The sequence below is a fragment of the Thunnus maccoyii genome, chromosome 24 (genome assembly GCF_910596095.1).
Source record: "Thunnus maccoyii chromosome 24, fThuMac1.1, whole genome shotgun sequence".
NCBI classification, from domain to species: Eukaryota; Metazoa; Chordata; class Actinopteri; order Scombriformes; family Scombridae; genus Thunnus; species Thunnus maccoyii.
In genome coordinates, this window is record NC_056556.1 from 6,498,723 (window position 1) to 6,520,948 (window position 22,226).

The window sequence follows — 22,226 nt, forward strand, 5'->3', positions numbered from 1 at the left end:
TGTTTATTCATCTGGCCGAGCTGTGTCGGTGTCAGTTATTGACTGTCGTCACGGTGTGGTGATTAGGACCGTCTTGTGTTTTGTTGGTCCTTGGGTTCGGCGCCAGATTTATTTTCAGACTGCAAAAACCAGGAGGCTGCTTCAGAAGAGTCAAACTGCAGCTGAGCTATTCACTGAATCGGTTTCTGAATAAATCTGATCCTCTCCATCTCATCTATTTCCGTACCTCCAGCCCAACCCCAAGCCTCCTACTCAGCACCACCCCAACTCTTCCAGCCCTAACCTCACCCCCAGCTCCTTCCTCCAGCCCCCCAAACCCTTCCTCAGCCCCCTCCTTCATCTCTTGCTCTGCTCTGCTCCCTTCCCCAGCCGTAACCCCACCTTAAAATCCCTTCATCCAGCCTCCTCCAGCCCCACCCCAAGTCTCATCCTCCCCCCCCTCCCCCCCTCTGGCTCAGCCTCTCTCTGGGCTACAGGCTACTCAGCAGGGGGTGCTGGAGCAGGGCAGGTATCTGCAGTGCAGCGTGCTGCGCCTGGCGCTCAGGGCGGCTCTCCGGGGTGAAAAGCCGGCAGGGTTCTGATGAGCTCAGGGTGTCATCTTCAGCTTCCACTACCCAGCAAAATGAAAGGAATGAAAGAGAGAGAGAGAGAGGAAATGGAGGGAGAGAGAGGGAATGGTTGAGTGAATAGGCGTGCATTGTAAATCTTCACAGCGGCAACATGCAACCGTGGAGAAGGGAGGGTGACGAGTGGGTGATGGAGAACGGCAGGCAGGAAGAAAAAGGGAGAGGGAGAGATGGCGCAGAATGGGGAGCGGATTTGCCTCACTCACTTAATGCACTGCTTATGACAGCTAAAGGGGAAAGTGCGCTGGAAATTGGTGAGGAGGAATTACCAGTGTTATACCGCTTGCCATCTTACAAATGAATACCGTTTAGCCTCGGCATATAAATGAGTGGATTTTGCTTGGAGAGGAAAAGAGAAGGAAAAGAGAGTAGTGGAATGAGAGACAGAGGAAGGCAAAGTGGCGGCGCAAGCAATCAGTCGGCCGGCGTGTTTTGCGGAGGTGTGTGTGTGTGTGTGTGTGTGTGTGTACGCGTTTGTGCACACAAAGGTATGTTTTTATGCGTAACTGCGGGCGTGTGTGTGGCTCAGTGTGAGGCTCTGTGCCGAGCCAGCCGCCTGAAATTATGCAAGCAAGTAACAATGAGCAAATTGAACCTCTGCATGCTGACACACAAACACACACACACACACACACACACACATATATACACACACACACACACAAGCCCAGCACAAGGTCAGGCTCAAAGACAAGGGAGTAGGGGCGTTTTAGCAGTGGGTGGGAGCGAAAAACAGATCATGATAAATTGGCTCACATTTTACAAAACACTGCCCTTAATGCACCTCGGCTAGCCATGCCCGCTAGCCCGGCGCTGGGGCTGCTTTAATAGCAGCAGCTAGCCATTTGTGATATATGAAAACCAGGCTGTGGCACTAATTGCGCAATTACAAAGCGGAAGCGGTACAGAGTTGTGGCAGCGTGGGGAGGTGAGAGAGAAGAGAAAGCGAGGAGTAGAGGATCGCGCACAATAATATCCCTGGATATCTTCTTCCTCTACCTTGTTAATCCTCCCTCCGTACCCTAGCTGCCTCCTCTGTCTTTCCTCTTTTCCATCACCCTTTTGCAGAGGGCTCTGGCCAACTGAGCTGTGCCTCTGGCATCCCTGCAGTTTATTGAGAGGTAGAGTGAGTGTGCCAGTTTCACTAAACCACAGGGAGCAGAGGAACTGGGAGAGAGGGAGCACCAGAGCATGTGAACATGGTGAAAGTGAGAACGAGTGTAGAGAGATAGGGAGGGAGGGAGGGAGAGGAGGGGGGGGGTTGAGAGGAGAGGGAGGGGAGAGAAGGCAAAATTTGTCTTGCGCGTGGATGAAAGGACAATTTATTAGGAGCTGCTCAGGGAGACAGAATATTTTGCCCCAGTGCTTTACGGACTGTCTGGATGAGGAATGGGAGCATATTAGCGCAATGCCGGGCCCGGGCCTGGGACGGGCTGGGGCCGAGGCTGGAGCAGCAACAAACCTGGCGCGGTCCCATCACAGTCTGCCGCAAACACCCCTGGGGGTCGTGGATCAGGGGCACGCAGGGATGGAGGGGAGAGTTGTGCAGTGATGGTGGAGACAGTGGGAATGTGGGGAATGAATCTACATATATCCACAAAACCAGGATCTGCACATGATTAGAAGTCTGTAAATCTAATCAGAATTTTTTTTTAAATCCATACTTTTTGCTTGTGACATAAGAAATTGCAAAACTAAGAGAATGTCACGGTGTAAACTTTTATAGTATAATGCTCCTTAACTCTAGATTACTCTCACATTTTATGCTAAAAGAGTTTGAGCTGAAACAACTAGTCAATTAATCAAGTAGTCAGTTGACAGGAAATGAAATCGCAACAATTTTGATAATTCATTCATCATTTCAGCTACTTACCAAGACAAAAAAAAAAAAACATTTGCTGGATCCGGCTTCTCTAAGGTAATGATTTTGAATATATTTGGAATTTGGATTGTTGGTTGGACGAAACAAGCAATTTGAAGATGTTGCCTTGGGCTCTGAGAAATTGTTAGGGTCGTTTCCCACTATTTTCTGACATTTATTGACTTATTAATCAATCTAGCCTGCAGTCTGTGTTCACTTTAACATGTTCTTATTTTATTAACCAAACCTAATCTACAAACTATCCTCTAATTAGTCCAATAATTCTTTTTAACCTTATGTTGACTTCATGTACTGTAGGTGTCAGTTAATGAACAAAAACCTACATTTCTATCCATTAGAATACATTAATGCAACTAACAATAATCAATTCCACTTCCATCGAAACAAGCACTTGATTTCGTTACACGTGCATCTGTTACAAACAGACAAAGAAGAGCGTGTTCAGGGCTGCAGCACTAGTGCTATCTACATTACTTGCTTTACGTCAGGCGGTGGAATTATCTTGCGAGCGTACAGTATGTTTGCTCACTCCCGCGGTGGCGAGATTAAGGAATCCCACATTGGCCGGTCTGACAGACAGCACAACAGTGGGGGCAGCGCGGCAAACAACACCTGTGCACATCACAGTGGATAGCTATCCCAGGGTAGAGCTAACATTAGCATGCTGCTGTAAACATGAGCTGAACAGGTGTCTCATCATCCATTACCGACGGACGGGCTTTGATTGTGTTTAAGTGAGACAATATATACAGCCGTGCAGATCATAGTGACGGAGATAATTAAGAGGTTGGGTAACACTTTTCTTTTACAAAGGCCTTGTATTAACCTGTGGATTAACCTATGGAAAAGTGTTCAGCAATGTTTAAGCCTATGAAAATGATTAGCAGCAGCCATTATACATGAATATATAGGGTGTAGCATGGCTTCAATACAAGACGAGGCTCTCCATAAAAATACAGGTGGAGCAGCACATTGGGATTTCTCTCAAGCAACGTCTTTTTGATTCATTCCTGCTTTTCTATATGAATAGCAAGTAGGATCCTTGCAGTGTGATATAGGAAGAAAAATGAACCGAAGCAGCAAGGTTAAAACTATAATTGTTTTTACTTTTAAAAGGCATTTGGTTAATTTTTTCCTGCAAGGGTGAAAAAAAAAAAAAAGACGGTCATAGAAAAGCCGAGCTTTGTTTCTCCACGGTTCCTCGTCTCTCCAGCCGCAGAGGCCGGTCCCCCGGCGTCCCACGCTAACGCCTCCACATATCTCCGGTGTAACTAGTGAAGCACACTTCCTATTTATCTCCCGTTTCACTGAGCCGCAGCTAGCTAGCACGACTGGCGTGACCTCCGCTGGGCGCACATTAATTTCACCTCGCAGTTTCTATGGCATCGATTAATAAAAAGTGACTAGGTTTTCAGCAAATGAACACACGCTGATAAATGAGGGCCCGCGCCTAATTGCTTGGTAAATTAAGAGCTCACAATAGTGACGACGATGTGTGCTGCTTTTAATATTTAAAAACTCATTAAGTGTGGGAACGTCTCGCTTAGTTGAGCAGGCAGCCTTGTATGATCACCTTTAGGTGCTATTAATGGCCATGTGAAATGTCAGTGTGAGTTGCAGGTTGGAGGTGCACCGGCTGATCTGATCAGAGCTGCTTTAAGGTGACTTTAACCTCCAGTTTGCTGCTTCTCGCACACCTACACTCACAAGAACACACACACATTATAGACACTTAAATACACACACGTGCCAGTGCAGGACACAAGACCTAATGCAATGTTTGGCATCACACACACACCACAGACGCGTGTGTGTGTGTACAGTACACACAACAACTCAAATACCATTCACTATCTTGAAATCACACGCACAAAAATGCACACATATATAAACAGACACTCCTCACACACACACGCACACACACACACACAGCTCACAGAAAACAAAAATCCCTCTGCACACACTCTCATACAAGCAAGGACACACACATAAGTTGTGTGTCTGCATGTACAATACAGAATCCTCATGCCGAATTACACACTTAGACAAATTCTCCATCTATACACACTCACACACACACACACACACACACACACACACCACAACCCAAATGTCATGCACCATTTGGAATCTGGAGAGCAGAGATGAGCGAGCCCTGGCAAATATTGAAAGTATTTATTTCTTTCCACAGATGAACGGGACGTAATCCTCCAAATATATTTAGTCGTGTTATGGATTTGTTGTCGCTTAATTTGCATGACAACACACTACCTTTCACGGCACACACAGCGGCAATTGCGGCGCTGATATCATCTTTATTATTATTGAGCCATAATGTGGTGCTACACAGAGGGGGGAAATTGAGCAAGTTAAGCCTGGAGTAGGAGCAGACACTTGGCTTATGGTGATGGATCGCTTTCAGTAATTTCTCTTTATTATGATTGGCCAAGATCAATATTTTAACAGTTCGGTTACGGCCTTCAGTACAGTGCTTAATATGTATTATTCACGACCTTTATCAGCATGGTGGGAGGCAGGGACGGCTGGGATATATGGAGGGGAGGGCTGACATTTTTCAGACTGAGGAAGGGCCTGCTCGATGTGGGACATGAATAGGACTGTAATGGACACAAAATGAAAATGGGCTGCGTGTGTGTGTGTGTGTGTGTGTGTACTTGTGTGTGGATGTGAGGATGGCTGCTTGCATCCTTTGACTTCAGGAGCACACACACTTGCCAAGAGACACATGGTTAAAGGGTTGGTTTACCCAAATTACAAAAAAAAATGTTTCCTTACTTCCATCACCTTTAGCTAGCCATGCAGATAGTTTTGTTTATTATTACCTTCCTCCAACACAATAAAATGAATGGCACTAAAAACTAACATTTGAAAAATTTGAATGTATGATCAACCTTTTTATTATAGCATTCCTAAGATAATAAATGATATAAGAATAGTTCGGTAGTCTTAGATGGATGTGCAGTGGCGTGTGCGGCTGACTTCATCTGCTGTCAGTAATGCATATAAACATAAGGTACATGTGTGATCTAGACATGTGACAGGAGAGTTGGCTGTGGGCTTTGTATAAGTGTTGTTTGCGGATTTAGCGTGAGATAGATTTATGGGAGGTGAGCTCACCTGTTGTGAGGCTGGTGTAAATTGGCCACAAGAGCATGTGAAGAGTCTTGGCTCTCAGTCTTTAAGTTCATGCGGACGTGGCAGTGTGTAATCTGTGCGCTATAAAGCAGTGGTTCATAACCATTTTGGCTTGTGGCCCCTTTAAAATAAAGCAAAGTCTACCCGGGACCACTCGTCACACATTACATTGTCTACTCATTAAATAAAAGAGGGTTTATTTTGTATTGAAAAGATTAAATTCACAATAAAAGCTAAAATTAGAGGAAAGCTGGCAAAAAAAACAACAATTTTGTGTGTCAGAAGTATGTTTTTGCTGTAACAATCATCTTGTGGCCCCTTAGATAAATCCAACAACCCACTGTAGGGGTCCCGACCCTCAGGTTGGGAACCAAAGCGATAAAAGGAAGAAAGAATGCTGATATTGGATATATATATTTTTTTGTTTTTGCTATTAATCTGTTTAAATGCATGTAGCAAACCTAATAAAGTATCAAATCCTGAGCACCACGAATCCCCCAACCCCCCACCAATCACAGACTCCTGACAGAGCCAACGTAATTCTGACACTGCTCTGGATAATCCACAAACCTCGCAGGGAAACGTCTTCATAGGAACTGATTCTTTGGTGTAAAAAAAAAAAAAAAAAAAAGTATTTTAAACTGAAAACTGTTTGCAGGACGTTATTTCTAGAAAGACATATTACTGTTAATATGCTGCTTTAAGCACAAGTGACAAAATCTCATTCACCTCTAACGTGATTGACAATCGATATCATGGCAGATATCTGAAAACCTTGACACATTAACCCCAAATTATTGGCATATTAGCCACATACCACTAGGGGTAAGTGAGAAACTACAGTATGACTTTTTTGTAATATGAACCAAATCAGAAAATGCAAGCAAACACACCTCTCATGACATCAATTCGGTAATCCTGTAATCCTCACTGAATGTGTCATTTGGAGAGATGTAGCTCCAGCTGCAGTATGACACATACCTGTAACATAGATTAACTTTTTAATGGATAATGTTATGCTATCCTGTACTCAATTCATATTCTGGGTCAATCCCACAAAAATAGAAGAGGCAGAGTTCAGGAGTACCACGGGTGGGGGAGGAGAGGAGGGAGGGGGCGACGCTGCGTATTGTAGAGCCCGTATCAGATAAAACGAACCGTACTTGGTGCGGTTTGTGAAGATGCGAGCGAAGCGTCTGGGATTAAGAGCTGTGACATATTCATATCTGACCAGACTTAAAGCTGCTGCCACACGGGAGGGTCTGTCGCTATCAAAGCTGCAGGAAATCAGCCAGAGAGGGAAGGAAGAAGGGAGAGAGATAGGGATAAAGAGATACAGGGGTACAGTGGAAGTGAGGGAGAGTGGAGTCAGAACAGCAGAGAGGATTTCTTTCAAAGCTCCCCTAACCATCTCTCAAAAAGAAAATCCTTTGTACCCCTCTTCCAAACCCGGTGCCTCCCTCATCTAAAACCCCTCTACCCCTTCTCTCTCTCTCTCTCTCTCTCCACCGTTGTATTTAAGTCCCCGTGTGGAACGAATGGGGAGAGAGCCCTGGAAAAGTTTGTCTCGGGGAAGGCCAGGTCGCTGTGTAGCTGATTATATCAGTTTCAGCGGCGGACTGGTAATAGGCTCCTCTTCGATCAGCCGCTAACCCCGGCTCTCCCCTGGCAGCCGCCGAGAGTGGAATTAATCAGGCCTACTGGGAGCCTCCTCCATCCCCTCTCCGCAGGCGAGCCACTCCGCAGTCATTTACCAGCCAATCCCACTGTCAACCCACTGTCATTTAGGCCCTTTTCATTATGCCTTTTCTCCCCTCCTCCCCTGCACACACAACCTCACTCTTTCCCTCTCACGTTGGATCTGAAAAAAAAAAAAAAAAAAAAAAGAGAGAGAGAGAAAAAATGGAAATGGGTGACAGATTAGCCTAATGCTGGGTACTTTTTATAGACGGCCTATTATGATCACTACCCCTTTTGTATCAAACACACAGAGTGGGGTGCTGCAAATCTGCCAAAAACTGATGAAATGAACAACACTGAACTAATAAGAAAAGACAAACCCGTCCTTTTCCACATGACTTCCATATAGTTGTCCGCTCACTCAATCTATCTGTAATTAGGAGCTTGTTAATGAGCCCGTGCCATTGCTGGTGTAGGCTTGAGCACGCTGTTGTCCTACATGTGACATAAGATGGCCAACTTTGTTCATCGGCTAAAAAAAACCCCGGGCCATAACCACCAATTACCGTGGCTAGGTGTCCCTGGGGTGCAGGGCCCTCGTATCAGGCTGGCCTCGCCTGCTAAGCCTGCTTAAGTGACCTATTTTGGGCTCGGAGGCAGTCTGTAAAACACCTCTAAGGTTAGATTATCCCATGATGAAATACAAGGCTTCCCTGCCACAAATTACCCACGGATGAAGCGCCACCAGGCCATTCCTACGCCTTGCTGATGGTCTCTCTCTTTTTGCCTCTGTTTCCCCTTCTGTTGCTCTCTTTCTTTCTCTTTCTCTCTCTCTCTCTCTCTCTCAACAAGGCAGAAAAATATTCATGAGTAAACAAAAGGAGTGATTTGAAAAATGGCTGCAGGAAAAAGAGATTAATAAAAAGCATGAATAGTGCATTATGGAAGAGCTGAGGAGCCCCGCCATCTCATTGGGGTTAGAGGGAGATTGCATTTGGGCTTTATTAAGAGTGCTGCTCTCGGTCGTAGTCAAGAACCCCAAAGAGGAGGCGAAGCTTGGATGTCTGATCGACAGCAAGCAAGGGACTGAGAAGGGTGTAACCACCTTGGAAAAACTTATCTGTATTTGTACCTTTCTTAATGAGCAATTGTTGAGCTGACAAGTGTCTTAGCGTCCATTTAAAATAACAAAACTCTGTCCAGATACCTTCTGACGTTTGTACGGCCTGGCCATCAGGATAAAGTTAGACATCTCCAAAACATTTAGAAGTGGTTTCGTCTTCGCACAGACGGCGATGACAACAAAATGAGTCTGTGTTGGGTTGAGCCAGACGAGAAGCAGACTCTGTGACCATAGTCAGCGCAGAGGCGGACCCTCCTCTGAGACTAGACCAATTAAGATAAGAGGCCGTTAACAGGAAGTGCTTGTTTGACATCCTGTCACGTTAACGAGGACAACCATAATTGGACTTGTGTATTTAACAGTAGGCGTAAAATGCTGTTAGTCGTCAGCGCTTACATTTTTGTGCAGCCTGAAGAGGAGGAATTTCTTTTAATTTCTCTAAACATAAGGGATATTCTTGTTGCCTGCAGTAGCTGAGTGGGAACGTCAAAACCTTTAAGACCTATTCGTACGACAAATGAGGCATTAAGGACTGTATTAATCAAAGATTCAAGTTGTCACCCTCTGCCAGTGGAGGCATTCAAGAAACTGTGTCCAAACATAATAAGAGTATGCTGAGTTCCTTTTATTGAAGATCCTAATGTTCTTATGGGGAAAGCTGCTAGAATTTTTATTTTAAGGGGAATCCAAACACTAAATCTCTGCATAGATAGTCTACAAATCATCTCAGTTGGGGCACTCCTTGGCAGTGGTACCTTTACTGCTTGTCGGCAAATTTCAGCAGTACCAAGCTCGCAAACATAAACCCTCGCCGGCTAAACCTGGAGCCGTTAAATCCAGCGTAACACTATGCAGGTGCAGGGCTCACGGGGAGCTGCCGTATATGTTGGAGTTCCTGTTTGTTTGGGCTTGGCCCCGCTTTCAAGCCCCAGGAGGAAGTGAGCTGGCTGGGGTTCTGCTCGGGATCAAACCTGGGCCTCGAGCTGGGGGAAAAAAAACAAAAAAAAACCCAAAATGGCTGGTGTTTATTGTAGCTGTGGTTGCCTGGAAGTGACTGGCAGAAAGCACGCACGGTTTGTCAAAATGAACAGAGGCCAGAGGCATAAAACAGACAACCTCTTCATACAAGGGAGATGACTGGGACCACACTTACTGCACCCAGAGAATTGCACAAACACAGTATCAATGTCTGCGCTTTAGAGTCGGTTATGAATTCCCATACATATATCCAGAATCTATTAAAAATCCCATTCGGTTTGACTTGGAATTAATTCTCCTGTATAAACTCATGTCAACGTTTGAATGTGCATGAATGAGATAATGACACACCTTATGTAAACACAGACGCTAAATATTTGAAAATGCAAGTCACTCATCAGCGGAATTATAGTGCTGAATTGTGTTTCTCTGCTGGCTTTGCGATAACCAGGACATTCTTTAACCTGAGCACCTCCAATTAGAGGATTGGAAAAGGGGGAAGGGAGGGTGGAGGAGGAGGGGGGGGGGGGGGGGGGGGGGGGGGGGAAGGACTGAACGCTATTGCTTTGACCCACCCGCTTTACTTGGAGGCGCACTCAAGAGGCAGAGATGTGGCGGCAGGATATCGCAGAGGAAAAACAGGCTCAGCCTCAGATGGCCAGGGGCTGCCTGTGCCTCTCTATCAATGCAAAACAGACTACTTCCTTGGGCAAAGAGGACATTTCACTTTTTATAAGCCCCCCTTCTTTTTTTTTTTCTGAGCTTACATTAATTTTGAAAGCAGAGGGGAGGCAGAGGGGGTACAGAAGAACGAGAGCAAGAGACAGAGAAAGACACAGACAGGGCGGAAAAGAAAGGAAAAGAAGGCCAGATGAAAAGCATCTTTAGGATGCCGGAAACATCTGGTTTCATATTCGGAGACCCGAAAGGAAATTGCAAATAGACAAAACTCTTATGTTTTGATTTATTTTATTATTTGATGGCTGGGTGATGCCAGCCGTGCAGTAGGAGCCCCTGGCTGTAAATACAGGAGCTGAGCTACGTGATGGGGCATTAGGGATGTCTCCTTACTGTCCCCGGACTGATAGATTCTGCTTCTAATAACATCCACAACCGCTGTGTTCTGTTCAAAATTACACAAAACTGAAGGGCTATTGTTAATTGGATGAATGGACTCGGGGAAAGGAGGGAGAGAGGGAGGGAGGGAAGGCGCTTAAGAGGATAGAGAAGCGAAATACAGACATGACAAGGGAGGAGAATGACAACAGTGAGGATGAAGGTAGAAGGACTGGAGATGAGTTCATCTGGTCCAGTAGTTCATGGTCTCTTCATTTTACCCGTACAAGCCTCATTGGAGAAATTGTAGGTTTAAAAATGTATCTTCTATTAAGAAATTGGACGATTGTTAAGGTTAGGGGTTAAATTTAGGGGTATTTGAGAACAAAACGGGAAGAAACACTATGATGCAAGCAGTAATCACAAACTTCTGGGCATTCACTTATTTTGGGTGCTTGGTGTTATACTCAAGTGTGGCTTAAATGGCTTTATCTCTATAAAATAAAAGAGCGTTGCAGCAACAAGGGGGCAGTGCCCAGCTGATCTATTTGGAAAACTAGTCCCAACGGCATGGCTGGAACATGTGGTTGTATTTTGACCCTCACAGCTATCCATTGTGGAGGAGGTACAGTAAGTTCTGTGCAATAACACTGCCAAAAATCTCCCAATGCAACTGTTCAAGCAGCAGCTCCTAATATAGTGTTGAGGCGTAGGATAACCTATGAACTGGCCTCCAACCAAGAACACAAGTAGGTGGATTCTTGTCCGAAGAACACTCAGGTCAAAATTCAGAGTTATCCACGCCATACATGAGATGAAGATTTCTATATATATATATATTTAACTTACTTTGGAAGACACAAAATAAGGCAGAAAAGATAATAAGTACAGCAGACTTGAGAAAAAGCTGCTAAGATAAATCAGCACAGACGTGACAACATGTTACAAAAGGTAAACTTCTAAGTACTCATATTTTACCAACAAGTTAACTCTTTTCTTTCCATATTGACCCAAACCTTTACTAAATTATGGTTAAGTTTAGCCAACTAAAACCACTTGAGTTTACCATTAGGGAAAGAACATAGTCATTGTTAAAAGAAACCAGTGTTGACTGTTGGTCGAACCAATGCCAAACACTTTGTTCAAACAACTCCATCATTTGTGCAACGTCAGACTACGTCCACCCACACAATTATACAACAAATTATACATAAATCACAACATACGGATGAGTGATATATTAAGGAAAAAGCTGTATAAGTGAGTGGTGAAGCAAATGCAGATGATTCCATACACAGTGGTTTGATGAGTATGAAAAGGATCTTATTCATAAACTATGGCCTTCATGATCATCAGATCTCAACCCAGTTGAATGCCTACCTGGGAAATTTTGGACTCTCCATCACCACCGTCAAAACACCACACCAAATGAGGAAGATTGGAGTTTCATCCCTCCAGTAGAGTTCTTGGATGTCAAAGGAAAAGAAAAAGGTGGCTTCAGTGCTTCTGGATATAAATTGTCAATCTGTATGTTGTTCAAACAAATGACCAATGATATCATTTTTCCAGAGAGGATGTTAATTATACACACAACTCAAAGACTTCAACTGCAAATGTTCCCTGGTCATGAAGACTTGCCATTGATCATCTTAAGAGTTTGGGAGAAAAAACCAACCGATCTCGTATTTCTGGTAAGTGCATCCCCAATTCCAAGCCTATATCTTACATCCAGATCAAGCATGACCATTGCAAATTGATTTCATTTTAACCAAATAGCATCCATGAGCATATCTATTATGTTCCAAGAAGATCAACAATCTTTGTCAGTTCATAATTTAAGAGAAAAAATTGATCTTGGAGCAAAATGTAATTACAAGGGGAACTTGGGAACCGCATTACTGACAGATATGATTGGTGCGGAGGTTGGTGCCAATTCTGCTGTTTAAACTTGAATAAAACTTTTTCATCCGCCAGTCTGGTTTGCGTCAATATTTCCTACTAAAGAAAGCAGGTAACCCTTTCCCAACATGAAATCACAATCGTTGTAATACAAGACCAACCCCATGACATGTCACTGCTGGATAACTACTTTTATCAATAGAACATACATCTTCTGCATGGTTGAAACCCCAAATCCGTCACTGTGTAACTGCCACGCTCCTCCTGAGGTGCACAAGCATACAATATGAAATATGAGTGTGTGTGCAAATGCCGCCTGAGCCAACAGATGGGAAGAGGTGAGCTGTGGTCGTCCTCCAGGCCATTCTCGCCTGCCTTCCCACTCTGGAAAGGAAAGATTTACAGCGGCAGCCTTGGAAAAAAGCCGCCTGCAACATCTGGAGTCGCGTGACGCCAAGGCATGGTTGGCAGTGACAGTGGCTAATTTAAAGGTAGTAAAGTGTTAGTAGGGACCTGGGGAAGAGTGATGGACAGCTGTATTCCCCTGGCTGACCAGGGTGTGAAGACATTGTGGAGCAGGAAATAAGGCCCCGAACAGGCTGGAGGTCTCACCGGGCCAGACTATTCCCCTCAGCTTTAGATTCATTAGCCTGGAGAACGAGCCAGAGAGAAAAAAGAGAGGTGGAAGTAGAGAGTGAGAGCAAGATGAGACAAAGGAAAAGATGGAACAAGACAGGCGGTGAAAGCGAGAGGAGAGTGATTGAGAGAGAGAGGGAGAGGATCAATCAGGAGGCACAACAATAATGGGGGGGGTGACACCCCAATCACAGAGAAAATCTCACTGTAATTCTGTTTGCTTGCCTCACAATGTGTACGTAATTGCCACAATCATTTACAGGCGACGACAAATCTGGCCCTGGATTATTGTTTTCCTCTGATATGAACTATCCCATTTGTTCCGCCGTCTACCGAATAGTGTGCATTTCCTGCAGAACGCCACGTCTCTCTCTGCCTCTGTGGAATTCATTTCCACATGACCCCTTTAAAGGAGTCAAAAGACAGCTTGTCGCAGCAGCCAGTCTTCGCAATAAAACCGTGAATCTAGGATAACAAAAAAAAAAAAAAAAAAAAAAAAATCCCATTTTTGGCGTACCTGTCCAAAGAGCATGCATATGCATGAGCCCATATGGATGGTGGGAGGAGAGGTAGGCGACACGATCCCTGCAGTCGAAAACTAAATAGTGAGCTTGACCCATTTTATCTTAGAAATCCATCTATGGTAAGAAAATATACACCTAGAGACTAGTTGTTTTTTAGCCACAAGTGTTTGTGTGTGTGTGTGTGTGTTAGTGTGTGTGTTTTCACCACTCCCAAAACACACACTCGTTTGTTTCAGCCAAGAAGGGTAATGAGACAGCCTGCCTCTGCAGTAAGTTTAATGTCACAAAGAAAGGTCTTTTTTGTGGGTGTTTTTTTTCCATCGGGGGAGTTAATTGCTGAAGAGAATTAATTAAAAAATGTTGAATTGAGAATTGTACATTGATTACTGTAAATATTCTCCAGAGTTTTGCTCCTCTAATTGAGGAGCATTCTGCCTGGTGCATCTTATTACGTGGGCTACTGTATTAGCTGCAGCACATCCTTGCCAGTATTGATTTTTTTTCTGTTTGTTTGTTTGTTTTGCTTTGATGAAGTATAATACAGTCAGATCACCAAAATATCTGCAAATATTCAAGTTGCAATTGCTGTTACACTACTCTATATGGAGATGTTTTTATGGCTTTTGCTCAAATTAAGTGGTTGATGAAGTTGTGTGTGTTGCAACATTAGTTTCATTTGCATGAAGCTTCCCTATGAACCCCTTAAACAGGCTGATACACAGTTTAACCCTTCAACCACATGTCCCAACCCAGTACACCCTGTCCGTGTTAACCCTGTAACACACAGGGCTGCACAGAGAGATAGACAAGCAGACAGGTGGAAGACTGAGGCCTTGTAATGAGGTGCAGCCAAGCAAAAGGTGCAACATTAAACTTCCCTCCTACCTCAGACCCGGAGAGAGATGAAAGGGGAAGGAGGGAGAAGGGAGGGAAGAACGGGGATAGGCCAAAATCCAAGCTGGTGAGAGGGAAGGAGCCGCATATGTAGACATGATAAAAATTCAAAATGGCAACAAAGGAAAAATCAAAAGAAACAAACACGAGTGCATCAACTGTCTCCTAGAAGATAGTCCTGGAGGAGAAAAATACAGACGGACGATGGGCAGGAGAGGAAGTGGGTTGAAAGGTGAAAGATTGAGAGAGACAACAGTGATGGATGCAGAGAGGAAGAGGCTGGAGGAGTGAGGAAGAGAGTGATGGTGATGGCAAGTGAGAAAGAGAGTGAGAGAGCAATTGGGCAGAGGTAGAGAGAGAGAAAGCTTGATAGTTGTAAGAAGAGCTACAAAGCTTTTAAAATGGTGCAAAAAAGTTCATGTGATTTTATAAATGTGTTATTTTTAATAGTCGAGAAGCAACTGTTACTGTACTTTAAGTGACAGAAACACGTAGAGGCTAAAACATGCCTTTCCACAGGTTGAGGTCTTCATGGATGCTCAATTCTGGACCTGAACCAAAACAGACCTGTGGAAAACTTCTCTGAAACTGACATAAAGTTATCAGAGGATCGTCTGAACCAGTCTGAAATAGACCCAAGCATAATTAGACCTGATCCAAAATGCGGATGACCTGAACAGACCCGAACCCATTTTTCTTCCTGCAGTCATTAAGACGCACCGTGTAATCAACACCAATAGCAAGTCTGCTTGGATCCACTCATGTAGAAGACATACTGAGATCCATGGCAGTAAAACAGGACTCTATCCGGACCTTGTTACACTGAACATTTTCATTTGGATCCAGTCCAACTCCGGACCTCCAGTTACAAACTGAATGGACGCATAAAGACCAAAATCTCAGAAATGAACATAGTAAGCACAAAGTCATCAGAACCAATAGAAATAAAGGCCAAACTAAAGATCCAAATAAATAAATAAATAAGATCCAAGTTGTGTAAAATGATCTTTTGTCTTTATTTTGTGCTACATGCGAGTCTACAAACCTTTTGGGGGTTACTTGAATTCCCTCTCAAATTTCAAACTGCAACTTTTCTCCACATCCCTCAGCTTTTCTTTCTTCCCCCTACCTCTGCTCCCCTACCCCTTTCCTTTCTTGATTTCTTTCACCTACTCTCTCCTTCCTCACCCCTCCCTCCCTCCCTCCCAGTCCGACTGGGAGTGTATATACCTATCCAGGCAGCAGTGCTGGAGGGGTCCCCCAGGGCTGGAGTCCTTTGCTCCCGGCTGTTTGATGTTGAGCCGGCGCGGATGAACCTCAGCCCCCGCCCAGAGTTATCCATCATCCCATTACCCATCATCAAACACCCCGGCTGGGTGCCGGGCCAAGGCTGTGGCCCTAATCAAACACTGCGCCCCCACGGACCCCCTCGTACACTCCAAATGGGAGAAAAAGACTAATTATCAAGGCAACCTTCAGAATCACTCAGCGGCATCTAACACTGACACAAACTCCTGCTTCTTACCATTTAGGTGAGGTGTGTGTTTGGTTCTGTAACAAGGTTGTGTGCTGGTGCTGGAGGAGACGGAGATTAGAGGCGGAAAGGAAAGGAAAAATTCCCCACTGACGCTGAGGGAAAGATACAAGCAAAGATGTTGTCATTAGTTTGGTAGCTTATCTATGTTTGGGCTGCAAAATGTGATACATGTCGATTTAAACATTTCATACTCGTGCTATGGGAAGTTGGATGCTGTTGGAAGGAGTGCTTCAAATCGGGGGGAATTGCAGTGGGAAAAAAAAAATGGCAGAAGAGGAGAAAGGGAGAGAGAGAGAGAGAGAGAGAGAGAGAGAGAGGCTAAGCCTGTCCTTGGAGAGAAGGCGAGAGCTCGATTTTCTGTTTGCTGCCATTTGTCTTGTGCTGCTAAGAGAGATCAACAGTCCTCGGCACACAGATCAATATTCTCTTAACCCGCACCTAATCTGGCGAGAGTTTCCTCCAATTTCACCTTCCCTGCCGACTCCTCCTCGCCCGCTTTCCCTCCACTTTTATTTTCCCTCTCCTCTCGTTTTCAGCAATCATTTTTGGGCGTCGGCGTGACAGCCATTTTTCATGCTCCTGGTCCGAGCAGGTGACATAGAAGGGAATGATGTTTCCTGACGCGAACGGAGAGAATGTGTGTCTGTGTGTGTGTGTGTGAGGGAGCAGGGAGGGAGGATGATGGATAAGATGTGCTGGCGGGACGGCGTAGCTGCCGTCAGGGGCCCCCTGACGCCGGCGAGATAGGCTAGCTGCCTAATCGGCCGCATGACATCGCAAATTCAGCTTCTGTCTCCTCCCTCGTACCTCCCCTCCTCTCGCCGAGCGCTCCTCACCCTTTATCGTATCTACCGCGCGTCTCGGCGACTCCCAGCGCGCCGTGAGAGCTGTTGTCAGAGTTGTCCTGTCGACTAAATAGAGCGCTGTCAGTGTGTCTCTTCACTGTGACAGTTATGGGAAGAGAGAACGGGAAAGTGTGACTATACAGTATGTGCTTGCATGTATGTTTGTGCAGGTGTTTACTTTGTGTATATGTGCTGTATTTGTGCATGTTGTGTGTGTGTGCGTTTGCCAAGGTAAGAATTTAATTGCAGGATGTTTTATAGGCCCCTTCAGGCTGAATTTTAAAGTAATTATTGTTACAAGGTGATTTTATTGATTGTTTTTTGGTACATTAAGAAGTAAATTAATTTCACTTTGGAGATTATTCTTACATCACTGTGTGCTCTTCTCTTTCTGTCCCCAACCAGACAAGAGTTTTATTTATTTTTCTAGGTGTTTTATCCTTTGATGCAGACAGGTTTGTATGGCGTCTGCATTTTTTCTTTTCTACTGTTCACTGTGGGGCACTACAATTTCTGTTGCTTCTGGTTATCTCCTTTTTTTTTAGCCACAAGTCAGTGGCTGGGATTCACCCTGTCCAAGAGATACCATGAGACCCCAGCAGTAGCCCATAAGGGGTTTAGTCTAGGGCAGTGGTTCCCAACTTTTTTTGGCTCGTGACCCCTTTATTGTTAATTATTTCATGACCCCTCAGATTTATCTTGTAACTGGCGAATCTGATCCCAACACAAGAAAGTTTCAGGGTGAGTTTGGGTTGTTTGTTGCATAAAGCTTCAAGCAAGTTCAGGTTTGGTTATCTTAAAATGTAATTTATCAAGAATTATCTCATTTCCTTTCCTTTCATTAGATCCGTACAGTCAGGGCTTAAAGATGCAGGTACGGAGCAGGTTCAGATCTCAGATTTAACCTCATGCAGAACATTTAAAGACACTTCTACCCCGAGCCCAATTAGTATCTGACCCTGTGTGCATGTGTGTATGGATTGATCGTATTGACATTATGTCAGTGATACAGGTTGTTTCATGACGCCCAACCACCCTTAGCTTCCTGTGATCCTTCAAATCCGACCCCATTTCCGAGTCTGTTGTTTGAACCAGTGTTGAGGTTTCTGCTTTATCATCAGACAAGACAGGTCAGGATCGAGAACACATATCTGCATTTTCTCCATGCTTGAAGAAGTTTAAGGAGCCCTGGACATCCTCTCCTCCCCTTCGACAAGCCGGGGAGTGATTGGCAGGCCGTGAGAACAGAGCCTCTCTTTCACAGCCGCGGCCTGAACGTACGTCAGCCCCCCGGACAGACAAAGCCCGCTAGTGTACGCCGCCTGTACTCAGAGGCGAGTGCCACACACAGACACAGTAACAGGAAGACAGCGGGTTCAGTTACCATGCAGGCGCACGGACACTCGCATTAAAAAAAAAAAAGCCGAACGTCCGAGCACACACGCGAAAACAAAGATGCTCACGTATGCGTGCGTGCGAGAAAATGTTCTACACACACCCACGACATGAGTGCATACGTGCGCAAAACAGACCCATACTGTACAGCATGTGCAGGCATGCAAGTAGGGTACAAACACACAATAGATGCTTTCTTTGACTGGCTGGCATAACAACACAAGCCAGTCCTGATCCTGGTCTACTTTGCCCCACATGCTCCAGACACGCGCTGCTTACATGATTATGTCAGAAATGAGATGTTTATAGTCCAGCTGTGTGTGTGTGTGTGTATGTGTGTCCAAGAGTGAGAAAGACAGAGTGGTATATACAGAATTATTATGTCAATCTGCCTCACCAAAAATCTCCACGAGGTCAGGAGGGGCACTCGTGAAAAAAATCCCCTCCTAGGTGCGCATGAGGTGGAGAAGTCTGGTTTATTAAAACTTGGCTCTTATTTTCATAGTTTTAGCTTTTGTTTCTATTGAGTATGATGGAACTGTACACACCAGAGTAACTGCTGAGATCTGAGAACAAAGCTACATCAACAAGAAATAAATATTCACACAATTGTTGTTAACAAGCCAACAGTGTAGCCAGTTTATCTAAACCACTTTAGTTGGAAGTAAAACTAAAAGTGAGCCCGCTTGAAATATTGGTAATAATCCTTCATTGTGCAGAAAAAAACTGCATGTGCATGACTACAACTGAAGTTGACACAAGAAATCAGTCTGCAAACTGGGATAGATGTTAGGAGGGAGGCACTCAGTTTCCTGAGGTGTTGTAGAAGTTGCTAAAACTGGATGGGCGAGGAGAAAAGGTCTGTCTTTGTCCTGGTGAAGAACCTATGAGATGAAAACTTGTTTTAAACTGTTAATATGCCTGATTAATAAAGACTTTCACCTTTGTTTTCTCCAACAAATACGTCACAGAAGACGTCCCCATAATCCAAACTCTCAGCAATTAACTCGGTGACAACAGTGTTATCATGACCGATATTGATGACGGCCAAAACTACAGAAAACTAGAACTTATCGATATGATATTATTGCCAGTCAACTATTCAAAGACACCATTCATGAAAGATATTGAAATCCCAGACAAAACAACGCAGGTGTGTGTCTGCTTGAACGACCACAGATGGCAAAACCGTCAGTCTGGCACACGATCCACGACAGGTTTTCAAACCTGACGCGGGCCATCCTGACAACATCCATTCAACATAAACGTTTGCTAGTTTAGCGCACAACCGCATATGTCTGAATGGATGCTACTGTACTGTCTAGAGTGGGCCTGTATCCCAGTTGGCAAAATGACTATTCCAGACTGTGGGCCGGCGGTAAGGAGCATACAAATGAAAATAGCAGCAGAGAAAAGCGCTTGTCTCTCTCAAGCCAAGCATCTGCTAAGCATTTTAATGGGGATCAATGGAAGGGCAGGGACAGGAGATCGAGGGGTTGATTGGCTGGCCGGCCCCGGCGCTCACACAGCCGCTGCTCTCCATACTGCCTGCACTGCTGTTTACAGCCAACACAAGCTGCTGCGCCCTGCCTGCGCACTCTGCACCAGCTGATGTGTATATCTACGCTCTCGGTGTGTGTACTGTAGGGATCTCATGCATCAGTGTGTGTAGCACAAAAAAAAAAAATGTGTGCCTGATGCATCACTTTCTATTATTTGTGTGCGCGTGTAATTATGTATTTGCATTAACAACGTGGAAAAACGTAGCTATTGTGCGTTATATGTGAGTGTTCATGCATCAATCTGTGCATGACAAACGTGTGTATATATGGGTGTGTAACCATGTAATTGTGTACACATCGTATATAGTGTGTGGCTATTTTCTGTGTATGCTAAATGTGCAACAAATTGCTCTATAAGTGTATCTCTTCTGTTGGTCTACAGCTGCTCTCTATTTCAGTGTCTATTGTTTAATTGCATGTTGCACACGTGCCCTCTTTCCTGACACACACACATACACACACACACACACACAAACACAGGCAGGCGTACACTCAGTCATCAGTGCATATGAAGGAGCAGCGCAGCAGCAAAGAAACAGTTAAAGTGATGCTTCCCGGTGTGCCAAATGAATCAGATTAATATTAGCCAAAGCGAATGTCATCATTGGCACTTCTCCCCTCCACCTCTCTATATCACTCCCCCCCTCCACCCCCCCCAAAGATCCCCAACCCTCCCTCCACCTCCTCTACCCTCTCCTTTCCTCTCCCTCCCTCTCTCCTTGCTGCGTTTGGGTTTCTGAGTCCTGGGCGGTAATGAGGGAACGTTATGCAGTGCCATAAACGGAGGGGCTCGCTGTCAGTATGCATAAAGGATGAGACAGAGAAGATGGTGCTGGGGTCAGGGGGGAGAGAGAGGGAGAGAGTCGAGGAGGACAGGATGGAGAGTGTGTGTGTGTGTGTGAAACCGTTTCCCTTGTCACACACACACACACACACACACAGAGTGAGTGAGCATTCAATGGTAAGGCAGAGAGACAGGCTGGTGACAAAAAGGCTCCCCTCTGTGCCTGTCTCACAGGTGCAATGCAGCGCGTGCAGCGCCCCCTACGCTCAGCCCCGAGGAAGTGACTAAGGAACAGAGGAAAACCCTGAAGTGGGTGCACTTCAATGTTCACCTATAATGAGTTTAACAGCAGAAAAAAATATCCAAGAAAGATACAAAAACTGTATTGTAGCGGAAGAAGGGGGAGAGGGAAGCCACACAACCCTGATAAATTTCCCATGATCCATTATTTCAATAAAACAGTAGAGAAAGAATAGAAAAAACTGAGTTGGAAGGGATTCTTATTAAAATAAAAGAGGCAGGATGAAACAGACCATTAAGTATGGTTTTATGGATGTGCAATTAAAACAACTTTTAGATGAGCAGGTTAAAAACCGAGTAAGTTTGGCTGATTTGTTTTAGGTTACATACAGTAAAAGCATTGTTTCAACCACATTTAACCCTTTTAAGGTACGATTTCCCCCCAAAGTAGCTTTAAAGCTGAAAAAAATCATTGTATCCCACAAAGTATCACATATATACTCTGTATCAGCATGTTTCTGCTCTTCATTGAAGCCATATGAATGTTTACACTCAAATATTCAAACTCAAGAATTCATGTTTTTACATAACGGTGAGAAATAAACTGCTGTGTTTTATCCCCCACTGAAGTTGTAGGCAGATAATAAGATTCACATCCTGTCTCTAGTGTCTGTTGAGGTTTAGGAAACTGAAAAATGTTTGGTTAAGGTTAGAAAAAGAATGTGGTTTAAGTTCAGTTGTTGACTGTTTTATTATTTTCTGCAAACCAGAATCTTTCCCCCAACTTTAACCGAGCGCTCTAGGTGTGTAAACATAACCACAAAAACATTAATTATGCTTTGGATGCTATTAGCGGCTGTTGCAGGGGAAACAAATTAAACACGTGTCAACGTGAACGTTTTCCGACTTTGCATGCATATGTTCATCAAAATATGTTGATTAAAAAAAAAAAAAACAGGCAGACATGAAGTATTACAATTCTTAAAAACTCATTTGTTGTTGCAGAATTCCTCGGATAAGCTACAGGGTTGCATTTTATACATATTTTCCAGAAATTTCAGCCTGATATATTTGGTGTCTTTGGAAACTTTGGGATCTTCACTAGAATTTCAAATAAAGCTCTGTGGGTTTGAACAATTTTTGGCTGCACAAGATGAGTTTGTAATGACTGGCACACCAGTAAGTACATTTCAATATGGAGCTTGTAACTACACTTTTTTTTTTTCTCCTAAGAACCCCAGGAACTCTAAAAACTCACATCGACACTTAATCACATTTAGCCCAGTTTAAAACGTCTTTATCTGCGATATATCACATCTATGCTTACTGGGAGAATTCAACCTACATAAACATATAAAAACGATTACATATATCAGTAAATATTGTATAAATATTCATCGGTTGAATTT

At 44.3% G+C, this 22,226-nt stretch overlaps 1 long non-coding RNA gene across 15 annotated transcripts in view; it reads right to left on the bottom strand.

Annotated features, from left to right (window-relative positions):
• Nucleotides 1–22,226, bottom strand: part of LOC121892048 — a 183,885-nt gene that overhangs the window by 119,350 nt on the left and 42,309 nt on the right. For 3 of the 15 annotated variants that reach the window (XR_006094274.1, XR_006094273.1, XR_006094266.1), the window contains exon 6: nucleotides 6,558–6,645. The exons of 10 other annotated variants lie outside the window; for them this stretch is intronic. This is a non-coding gene — a long non-coding RNA (uncharacterized LOC121892048). Of the gene's footprint in view, nucleotides 1–6,557; nucleotides 6,646–12,913; nucleotides 13,051–22,226 lie in introns of all 15 variants that reach the window. 2 more of the 15 variants (XR_006094278.1, XR_006094271.1) reach the window with 1 other exon arrangement.